The sequence below is a fragment of the Aquarana catesbeiana genome, linkage group LG01 (assembly GCF_042186555.1).
Source record: "Aquarana catesbeiana isolate 2022-GZ linkage group LG01, ASM4218655v1, whole genome shotgun sequence".
In the NCBI taxonomy this organism is placed as follows: Eukaryota; Metazoa; Chordata; class Amphibia; order Anura; family Ranidae; genus Aquarana; species Aquarana catesbeiana.
The window spans coordinates 965,056,793-965,068,740 of NC_133324.1; the positions used below are offsets into that span (position 1 = coordinate 965,056,793).

At 49.2% G+C, this 11,948-nt stretch overlaps 1 protein-coding gene across 1 annotated transcript in view; it reads right to left on the reverse strand.

Moving 5' to 3' along the window:
- Positions 1–8,335, reverse strand: part of LOC141122172 (E3 ubiquitin-protein ligase TRIM39-like) — a 154,099-nt gene extending 145,764 nt beyond the window's left edge. The window contains exon 1 of the mRNA XM_073611956.1: positions 8,265–8,335. The gene's annotated coding sequence lies outside the window, so the exon portion shown is untranslated. The remainder of the gene's footprint in view (positions 1–8,264) is intronic.
- Positions 8,336–11,948: the final 3,613 nt, after the last annotated feature.

Below are 11,948 nucleotides of genomic sequence, written 5' to 3' on the forward strand. Positions count from 1 at the left end.
GTGACTGTGGGGGGAGGGGACATTAGAGTGTAAGCTCCTCTGTACAGAGACTGATGTGACTGTGGGGGAGGGGACATTAGAGTGTAAGCTCCTCTGTACAGAGACTGATGTGACTGTGGGGGGGAGGGGACATTAGAGTGTAAGCTCCTCTGTACAGAGACTGATGTGACTGTGGGGGAGGGGACTTTAGAGCGTAAGCTCTCTGTACAGACTGATGTGATGTGGGGGGAGGGGACATTAGAGTGTAAGCTCCTCTGTACAGAGACTGATGTGACTGTGGGGGGAGGGGACATTAGAGTGTAAGCTCCTCTGTACAGAGACTGATGTGACTGTGGGGGAGGGGACATTAGAGTGTAAGCTCCTCTGTACAGACTGATTGTGGGGGGGAGGGGACATTAGAGTGTAAGCTCCTCTGTACAGAGACTGATGTGACTGTGGGGGGAGGGGACATTAGAGTGTAAGCTCCTCTGTACAGAGACTGATGTGACTGTGGGGGGAGGGGACATTAGAGTGTAAGCTCCTCTGTACAGAGACTGATGTGATGTGGGGGGAGGGGACATTAGAGTGTAAGCTCCTCTGTACAGAGACTGATGTGACTGTGGGGGGAGGGGACATTAGAGTGTAAGCTCCTCTGTACAGAGACTGATGTGACTGTGGGGGGAGGGGACATTAGAGTGTAAGCTCCTCTGTACAGAGACTGATGTGACTGTGGGGGGAGGGGACATTAGAGTGTAAGCTCCTCTGTACAGAGACTGATGTGACTGTGGGGGGAGGGGACATTAGAGTGTAAGCTCCTCTGTACAGAGACTGATGTGATGTGGGGGGAGGGGACATTAGAGTGTAAGCTCCTCTGTACAGAGACTGATGTGACTGTGGGGGGAGGGGACATTAGAGTGTAAGCTCCTCTGTACAGAGACTGATGTGACTGTGGGGGGAGGGGACATTAGAGTGTAAGCTCCTCTGTACAGAGACTGATGTGACTGTGGGGGGAGGGGACATTAGAGTGTAAGCTCCTCTGTACAGAGACTGATGTGACTGTGGGGGGAGGGGACATTAGAGTGTAAGCTCCTCTGTACAGAGACTGATGTGACTGTGGGGGGAGGGGACATTAGAGTGTAAGCTCCTGTGTACAGAGACTGATGTGATGTGGGGGGAGGGGACATTAGAGTGTAAGCTCCTCTGTACAGAGACTGATGTGACTGTGGGGGAGGGGACATTAGAGTGTAAGCTCCTCTGTACAGAGACTGATGTGACTGTGGGGGGAGGGACATTAGAGTGTAAGCTCCTCTGTACAGAGACTGATGTGACTGTGGGGGAGGGGACATTAGAGTGTAAGCTCCTCTGTACAGAGACTGATGTGACTGTGGGGGGAGGGGACATTAGAGTGTAAGCTCCTCTGTACAGAGACTGATGTGACTGTGGGGGGAGGGGACATTAGAGTGTAAGCTCCTCTGTACAGAGACTGATGTGACTGTGGGGGGAGGGGACATTAGAGTGTAAGCTCCTCTGTACAAGACTGATGTGACTGTGGGGGGACATTAGAGTGTAAGCTCCTCTGTATAGAGACTGATGTGACTGTGGGGGGAGGGACATTAGAGTGTAAGCTCCTCTGTACAGAGACTGATGTGACTGTGGGGGGAGGGGACATTAGAGTGTAAGCTCCTCTGTACAGAGACTGATGTGACTGTGGGGGAGGGACATTAGAGTGTAAGCTCCTCTGTACAGAGACTGATGTGACTGTGGGGGGAGGGGACATTAGAGTGTAAGCTCCTCTGTACAGAGACTGATGTGACTGTGGGGGAGGGGACATTAGAGTGTAAGCTCCTCTGTACAGAGACTGATGTGACTGTGGGGGAGGGGACATTAGAGTGTAAGCTCCTCTGTACAGAGACTGATGTGGGGGGGGGGGGGACATTAGAGTGTAAGCTCCTCTGTACAGAGACTGATGTGACTGTAGGGGGACATTAGAGTGTAAGCTCCTCTGTACAGAGACTGATGTGGGGGGGAGGGGACATTAGAGTGTAAGCTCCTCTGTACAGAGACTGATGTGACTGTGGGGGGAGGGGACATTAGAGTGTAAGCTCCTCTGTACAGAGACTGATGTGACTGTGGGGGGGGAGGGGACATTAGAGTGTAAGCTCCTCTGTACAGAGACTGATGTGGGGGGGGGGGGACATTAGAGTGTAAGCTCCTCTGTATAGAGACTGATGTGGGGGGAGGGGACATTAGAGTGTAAGCTCCTCTGTACAGAGACTGATGTGACTGTGGGGGAGGGGACATTAGAGTGTAAGCTCCTCTGTATAGAGACTGATGTGACTGTGGGGGGAGGGGACATTAGAGTGTAAGCTCCTCTGTATAGAGACTGATGTGACTGTGGGGGGAGGGGACATTAGAGTGTAAGCTCCTCTGTACAGAGACTGATGTGACTGTGGGGGAGGGGACATTAGAGTGTAAGCTCCTCTGTACAGAGACTGATGTGACTGTGGGGGGGAGGGGACATTAGAGTGTAAGCTCCTCTGTACAGAGACTGATGTGACTGTGGGGGGAGGGGACATTAGAGTGTAAGCTCCTCTGTACAGAGACTGATGTGACTGTGGGGGAGGGGACATTAGAGTGTAAGCTCCTCTGTACAGAGACTGATGTGACTGTGGGGGAGGGGACATTAGAGTGTAAGCTCCTCTGTACAGAGACTGATGTGGGGGGAGGGGACATTAGAGTGTAAGCTCCTCTGTACAGAGACTGATGTGATGTGGGGGAGGGGACATTAGAGTGTAAGCTCCTCTGTACAGAGACTGATGTGACTGTGGGGGGAGGGACATTAGAGTGTAAGCTCCTCTGTACAGAGACTGATCTGACTGTGGGGAGGGGACATTAGAGTGTAAGCTCCTCTGTACAGAGACTGATGTGACTGTGGGGGGGAGGGGACATTAGAGTGTAAGCTCCTCTGTACAGAGACTGATGTGACTGTGGGGGAGGGGACATTACAGTGTAAGCTCCTCTGTACAGAGACTGATGTGACTGTGGGGGAGGGGACATTAGAGTGTAAGCTCCTCTGTACAGAGACTGATGTGACTGTAGGGGGACCATTAGAGTGTAAGCTCCTCTGTACAGAGACTGATGTGGGGGGAGGGGACATTAGAGTGTAAGCTCCTCTGTACAGAGACTGATGTGACTGTAGGGGGACATTAGAGTGTAAGCTCCTCTGTACAGAGACCTGATGTGGGGGGGAGGGGACATTAGAGTGTAAGCTCCTCTGTACAGAGACTGATGTGACTGTGGGGGGAGGGGACATTAGAGTGTAAGCTCCTCTGTACAGAGACTGATGTGACTGTGGGGGGGGAGGGGACATTAGAGTGTAAGCTCCTCTGTACAGAGACTGATGTGGGGGGGGGGGGGACATTAGAGTGTAAGCTCCTCTGTATAGAGACTGATGTGGGGGGAGGGGACATTAGAGTGTAAGCTCCTCTGTACAGAGACTGATGTGACTGTAGGGGGACATTAGAGTGTAAGCTCCTCTGTATAGAGACTGATGTGACTGTGGGGGGAGGGGACATTAGAGTGTAAGCTCCTCTGTACAGAGACTGATGTGACTGTGGGGGGGAGGGGACATTAGAGTGTAAGCTCCTCTGTACAGAGACTGATGTGACTGTGGGGGGGAGGGGACATTAGAGTGTAAGCTCCTCTGTACAGAGACTGATGTGACTGTGGGGGAGGGGACATTAGAGTGTAAGCTCCTCTGTACAGAGACTGATGTGACTGTGGGGGGAGGGGACATTAGAGTGTAAGCTCCTCTGTACAGAGACTGATGTGACTGTGGGGGGAGGGGACATTAGAGTGTAAGCTCCTCTGTACAGAGACTGATGTGGGGGGGAGGGGACATTAGAGTGTAAGCTCCTCTGTACAGAGACTGATGTGACTGTGGGGGGAGGGGACATTAGAGTGTAAGCTCCTCTGTACAGAGACTGATGTGACTGTGGGGGGAGGGGACATTAGAGTGTAAGCTCCTCTGTACAGAGACTGATGTGACTGTGGGGGGAGGGGACATTAGAGTGTAAGCTCCTCTGTACAGAGACTGATGTGGGGGGAGGGGACTTTAGAGTGTAAGCTCCTCTGTACAGAGACTGATGTGATGTGGGGGGAGGGGACATTAGAGTGTAAGCTCCTCTGTACAGAGACTGATGTGACTGTGGGGGGAGGGGACATTAGAGTGTAAGCTCCTCTGTACAGAGACTGATGTGACTGTGGGGGGAGGGGACATTAGAGTGTAAGCTCCTCTGTATAGAGACTGATGTGACTGTGGGGGGGGGAGGGGACATTAGAGTGTAAGCTCCTCTGTACAGAGACTGATGTGACTGTGGGGGAGGGGACATTAGAGTGTAAGCTCCTCTGTACAGAGACTGATGTGACTGTGGGGAGGGGACATTAGAGTGTAAGCTCCTCTGTACAGAGACTGATGTGATGTGGGGGGAGGGGACATTAGAGTGTAAGCTCCTCTGTACAGAGACTAATGTGATGTGGGGGGAGGGGACATTAGAGTGTAAGCTCCTCTGTACAGAGACTGATGTGATGTGGGGGGAGGGGACATTAGAGTGTAAGCTCCTCTGTACAGAGACTGATGTGACTGTGGGGGAGGGGACATTAGAGTGTAAGCTCCTCTGTACAGAGACTGATGTGACTGTGGGGGAGGGGACATTAGAGTGTAAGCTCCTCTGTACAGAGACTGATGTGACTGTGGGGGGAGGGGACATTAGAGTGTAAGCTCCTCTGTACAGAGACTGATGTGACTGTGGGGGGAGGGGACATTAGAGTGTAAGCTCCTCTGTACAGAGACTGATGTGACTGTGGGGGGGAGGGGACATTAGAGTGTAAGCTCCTCTGTACAGAGACTGATGTGACTGTGGGGGAGGGGACTTTAGAGCGTAAGCTCCTCTGTACAGACTGATGTGATGTGGGGGGAGGGGACATTAGAGTGTAAGCTCCTCTGTACAGAGACTGATGTGACTGTGGGGGGGAGGGGACATTAGAGTGTAAGCTCCTCTGTACAGAGACTGATGTGACTGTGGGGGAGGGGACATTAGAGTGTAAGCTCCTCTGTACAGACTGATGTGGGGGGGAGGGGACATTAGAGTGTAAGCTCCTCTGTACAGACTGATGTGACTGTGGGGGGAGGGGACATTAGAGTGTAAGCTCCTCTGTACAGAGACTGATGTGATGTGGGGGGAGGGGACATTAGAGTGTAAGCTCCTCTGTACAGAGACTAATGTGATGTGGGGGGAGGGGACATTAGAGTGTAAGCTCCTCTGTACAGAGACTGATGTGACTGTGGGGGGAGGGGACATTAGAGTGTAAGCTCCTCTGTACAGAGACTGATGTGACTGTGGGGGGGGAGGGGACATTAGAGTGTAAGCTCCTCTGTACAGAGACTGATGTGACTGTGGGGGAGGGGACATTAGAGTGTAAGCTCCTCTGTACAGAGACTGATGTGACTGTGGGGGGAGGGGACATTAGAGTGTAAGCTCCTCTGTACAGAGACTGATGTGATGTGGGGGAGGGGACATTAGAGTGTAAGCTCCTCTGTACAGAGACTGATGTGACTGTGGGGGGAGGGGACATTAGAGTGTAAGCTTCTCTGTACAGAGACTGATGTGACTGTGGGGGGAGGGGACATTAGAGTGTAAGCTCCTCTGTACAGAGACTGATGTGACTGTGGGGGGAGGGGACATTAGAGTGTAAGCTCCTCTGTACAGAGACTGATGTGACTGTGGGGGAGGGGACATTAGAGTGTAAGCTCCTCTGTACAGAGACTGATGTGATGTGGGGGGAGGGGACATTAGAGTGTAAGCTCCTCTGTACAGAGACTAATGTGATGTGGGGGGAGGGGACATTAGAGTGTAAGCTCCTCTGTACAGAGACTGATGTGACTGTGGGGGAGGGGACATTAGAGTGTAAGCTCCTCTGTACAGAGACTGATGTGACTGTGGGGGGGAGGGGACATTAGAGTGTAAGCTCCTCTGTACAGAGACTGATGTGACTGTGGGGGAGGGGACATTAGAGTGTAAGCTCCTCTGTACAGAGACTGATGTGACTGTGGGGGGAGGGGACATTAGAGTGTAAGCTCCTCTGTACAGAGACTGATGTGATGTGGGGGGAGGGGACATTAGAGTGTAAGCTCCTCTGTACAGAGACTGATGTGACTGTGGGGGAGGGGACATTAGAGTGTAAGCTCCTCTGTACAAAGACTGATGTGACTGTGGGGGGACATTAGAGTGTAAGCTCCTCTGTATAGAGACTGATGTGACTGTGGGGGGAGGGGACATTAGAGTGTAAGCTCCTCTGTACAGAGACTGATGTGACTGTGGGGGGAGGGGACATTAGAGTGTAAGCTCCTCTGTACAGAGACTGATGTGACTGTGGGGGGAGGGGACATTAGAGTGTAAGCTCCTCTGTACACAGACTGATGTGACTGTGGGGGGAGGGGACATTAGAGTGTAAGCTCCTCTGTACAGAGACTGATGTGACTGTGGGGGAGGGGACATTACAGTGTAAGCTCCTCTGTACAGAGACTGATGTGACTGTGGGGGAGGGGACATTAGAGTGTAAGCTCCTCTGTACAGAGACTGATGTGGGGGGGGGGGGACATTAGAGTGTAAGCTCCTCTGTACAGAGACTGATGTGACTGTAGGGGGACATTAGAGTGTAAGCTCCTCTGTACAGAGACTGATGTGGGGGGGAGGGGACATTAGAGTGTAAGCTCCTCTGTACAGAGACTGATGTGACTGTGGGGGGAGGGGACATTAGAGTGTAAGCTCCTCTGTACAGAGACTGATGTGACTGTGGGGGGGGAGGGGACATTAGAGTGTAAGCTCCTCTGTACAGAGACTGATGTGGGGGGGGGGGGGACATTAGAGTGTAAGCTCCTCTGTATAGAGACTGATGTGGGGGGAGGGGACATTAGAGTGTAAGCTCCTCTGTACAGAGACTGATGTGACTGTGGGGGAGGGGACATTAGAGTGTAAGCTCCTCTGTATAGAGACTGATGTGACTGTGGGGGGAGGGGACATTAGAGTGTAAGCTCCTCTGTATAGAGACTGATGTGACTGTGGGGGGAGGGGACATTAGAGTGTAAGCTCCTCTGTACAGAGACTGATGTGACTGTGGGGGGAGGGGACATTAGAGTGTAAGCTCCTCTGTACAGAGACTGATGTGACTGTGGGGGGGAGGGGACATTAGAGTGTAAGCTCCTCTGTACAGAGACTGATGTGACTGTGGGGGGAGGGGACATTAGAGTGTAAGCTCCTCTGTACAGAGACTGATGTGACTGTGGGGGAGGGGACATTAGAGTGTAAGCTCCTCTGTACAGAGACTGATGTGACTGTGGGGGGAGGGGACATTAGAGTGTAAGCTCCTCTGTACAGAGACTGATGTGGGGGGGAGGGGACATTAGAGTGTAAGCTCCTCTGTACAGAGACTGATGTGATGTGGGGGGAGGGGACATTAGAGTGTAAGCTCCTCTGTACAGAGACTGATGTGACTGTGGGGGGAGGGGACATTAGAGTGTAAGCTCCTCTGTACAGAGACTGATCTGACTGTGGGGGAGGGGACATTAGAGTGTAAGCTCCTCTGTACAGAGACTGATGTGACTGTGGGGGAGGGGACATTAGAGTGTAAGCTCCTCTGTACAGAGACTGATGTGACTGTGGGGGAGGGGACATTAGAGTGTAAGCTCCTCTGTACAGAGACTGATGTGACTGTGGGGGGAGGGGACATTAGAGTGTAAGCTCCTCTGTACAGAGACTGATCTGACTGTGGGGGAGGGGACATTAGAGTGTAAGCTCCTCTGTACAGAGACTGATGTGACTGTGGGGGGAGGGGACATTAGAGTGTAAGCTCCTCTGTACAGAGACTGATGTGACTGTGGGGGGAGGGGACATTAGAGTGTAAGCTCCTCTGTACAGAGACTGATGTGACTGTGGGGGGAGGGGACATTAGAGTGTAAGCTCCTCTGTACAGAGACTGATCTGACTGTGGGGGAGGGGACATTAGAGTGTAAGCTCCTCTGTACAGAGACTGATGTGATGAGCTCAGTGTACAGCACTATGGTATATGTCGGCTCTATAGAATGATTAGAGATAAGATAGGAGTCTGCTGTGACTTCTCTGTAATATAGTATAGTAGATAAATCTATGCCCTCCCCTCCCCCCTCTCACATTACTGATCGCCTATAATCTGTATTATTCATTTTTCCCTCCATGTATCCTACTCACCGCTCGATACAACGCTCCTTCCTGTCTCTTCCTCTAAACACTAGAGGACAACGAGATTTAGCTGAGGCTCCGGCTGGCGGCCATTTTGCGTAGGACCAAACGCCATAATACACTGCATAGGAACACGCAGGAAATCCTTCAGTAGACACTAGAGGTCACACACTGCTCTGTGAGAGGACTCCAGCCAGGGGGCGGCCATTTTGCGTAGGACCAAACGTCATAATAAAGTGCATAGGGACACACAGGAAATCCTCCAGCAGACACTAGAGGTCACACACTGCTCTGTGAAAGGACTCCAGCTGGGGGCGGCCATTTTTGCATAGGACAAAGAATATTGTCTCAGTTTATATAGAACATTAGGACATTTAATACTTATATTACTCTGAGGATGATAATCTGTCATAAAATACATGGATGAAATGAATATATTATTTATTAGAATTAGTAAAAAATATTTAATGAATGAGTATTAATCTGTAATGATAGTATATCTAATATAGTCACTTCCGCCCATAGCTCTTAAATCTCGTATTTACACTAAAATTCAAAAAAAAAAAAAAAAAAAAAAAAAAAAGTCCCTTTGAGGTCTTTTTGACTCCAGATCTCACATTAAAGAGATCCTGTCATGCTTTTTTTTTTTCTATTAGAAGGGATGTTTACATTCCGTGCAATAGGAATAAAAGTGACCCAATTTTTTTTTTTAAAGAACAGTGTAAAAATAAAAGGTAAAATAAATAAGAAAAAAAAATGTTTTTAAACGCGACCCGTCCCGCCGAGCTCGCGTGCAGAAGCAAACGCCTACATGAGTAGCGCCCGCATATGAAAACGGTGTTCAAACCACACATGTGAGATATCGCCGCGATCGGTAGAGTGAGAGCAATAATTCTAGCCCTAGACCTCCTCTGTAACTCAAAACATGTAACCTGTAGAATTTTTTAAACGTCGCCGGTGGAGATTTTTTTAAGGGTAAAAGTTTGTCGCCATTCCACGAGCGGGCGCAATTTTGAAGCGTGACATGTTGGGTATCAGTTTACTCAGCATAACATTATCTTTCACAATATTAAAAAAAAAATTGGGCTAACTTTACTGTTGTCTTATTTTTTAATTAAAAAAAAAAAAGTGTATACAGCGTCAACCCAAGGTATCAGATTATTACTTTAATCTCTTCACCCCGAAGCGACTGCTAATTATTTTCTTTCGGGTTTACCATTACCTTCTTTTCAGTGTCCATCCCAGAGGTACTCATCACTCGTTCAATTGAAACACTGGCTCCAACACTTAGTCCTTTTTTTTTTTTCTTTCCAAGTTTTATTTAGTAACATCACACGCAATAGAAAGACAGAGGGTGAAAAAGGGATTCAGGTACCTTGGACGTTGCGGTTGGAGATACTTTCTACATCCGGCGAATAACTCTTCCACAGCTGGATTCAGCAATCACCGGATAGGCCCCTCTCACTGACCTAGCAGCCGATGCGATGCTCGAACACGGTCTCCGCCACAGACCTCACGATTCTGTGTGAACAAATTATGGACGATCTAAACGGCCTCTGCCACAGACCGTACAGTCTTGAAAGAACTGACTGTGGTTCTAATCCAAGATGCGTCTCCGACTGAGTTCCCAGGCTCTTCTCAAGATACCAGCCTTATGCTCGGTCCTCTCCCGAAGAGTCCTCCCCTGGTCACTGCAATCCCTTTCTTCTTCCCGCAGGCCTGACAACAAAGAGACCATCATGACGACCCATAGGCCACCAAGACTCTGATCCTTCCTTTAGTAGCTAGGCCTTAGGTCCGCCAAGCTCAAGGCAGAACTTTAAGGGTTCGTAGTCTCCCAGGCCAGGAGGGCCACGAGGTGGGGAGCGCCAACCCACCACCCTGAGCCCGGGGGTTTAGGAAGCGCAGACCAACCGATCCCCAACTGATAGCGTACCAAAGCCCCCCAAAAGATGGTGTCTGTGCCTTATATACCCCTACCCAGAAATGTCCGGTGTGTGAACCACTCCCACCGAAAAAGCCTCTGAGCAACGAGTAGTCAATGTGTTCGACCAGACTGTATTTCCCGATCCACCAATGATGACAGCACCAACCATGGTTGGATGAAACTCTGCACAGTCCAGCCAATCTGGCACAGAAACCATTACATTTAGGCAATAATAGGTTGAGCCTAAACTGCAGCTTCAACTAATTTAAATTTCAAAAAGAAAATAGCGTCTGCTCATTAGGAGCAGGGCGCTACACAATTTTTCCCCCCAAAAAAAGTGCGCTTGTAAGACCTCTGCGCAAATACGGTGTGGCAGAAAGTATTGCAACGACCGCCATTTTATTCTCTAGGGTGTTAGAACCCCCAAACATTATCCATTTTTTTTCTAAGTAATTTTCTAGCAAAAAACTTTTTGCAAGTTTTTAACTTGTAAACAACAAATCTCAAAAAGAGGCTCGGTCCTTAAAGTGGAGTTCCACCCACTTTTACAACTCTTCAGCATCCCTCACTAAACTGTGCACTGTAAACGAATTGGATATTTTTTTATTTTTTTTTCTCAGCACTTACTGTATACCTGCTGTATTCATCTTTCACTTCCTCCTCCCTGGCCGCGGCCCATCGCATCATTTCCTGTTTGCAATGCCTTCTGGGAAGGGGCGGCAACTTCCTCTGACACTGCCGTTGCTATGGAAACCTGACCTGAAACCTATTACACTGCTTGTGCTGTACTGAGCATGTGCGAGATCTGCAAGGATGAGATCCAGGAAGAGATACAGTCTGACTTAAGATGGCCACGGCCTGCTGTAGGTTTATAAAATAACAAACTACTGCTATAAACTAACAAAACAGACCTTAGTTTACAGACTAACTTTACTAGAATACATTAAGCTTGTGTATTATAGGGGTATTTTTATTTAAAAATTATCATTTCGGCCGGAACACCACTTTAAGTGGTTAAAAGCAGCGGTCTTCTGTCAGATTAGCAAACCTGTGAGATCAGCAGGCTTGCCGCTGCTATTAAAATTCAACATCAAAACAGTGTCACAGGTTTCAAAATCCTGTATATCACTATATAAGTTCTGTTTACTGGTAAAAATAAGCGTGAAATGCAAGACTCCAGTGGGTGTAAAAAGATGTCCACTTGCCGCCTTCTAACTCTAACCTTACTGCAGGCGAGTGCGGGGTGTACCAAGATGGCCGCGACTGAACGTCACTTCCGTTGAACTTTCTGATGGGTAGTGGCTTTCTGACAGGACACCAGTGTTTCATCAGATTTGGCGACCCATCAGAATTGGTAACAGAAGTAACGTTGCTGCCATCTAGAAGTAACTGTTGCCGCCATCTTGCTACACCCCACACTCCTCCATAGTAAGGATACACTGAGAAGGGGGAAAGCGGACATCTTGTTACACCCACCGGAGTTTTGCATTTTACACTTATTTTTGACAATAAACTGAGGTTATGTAGTGAAATACAGCACTTAGAACTCCATCTGACTGGTTAGATGTTGAACCTTAAATGCAGCGGCAAGCCTGCTCATCCCATTGCTAATCTGACCGAAGTTCGCTGTTTTTAAAATTCAACATCTAAACAGTCAGACGGAGTTCTAAGTCCTGTATTTCACTATATAAACTCGGTATACTGTTAAAAATAAGTGTAAAATGCTAAACTCTGGTGAGTGTAACAAGATTTCCGCTTTCCCCTTC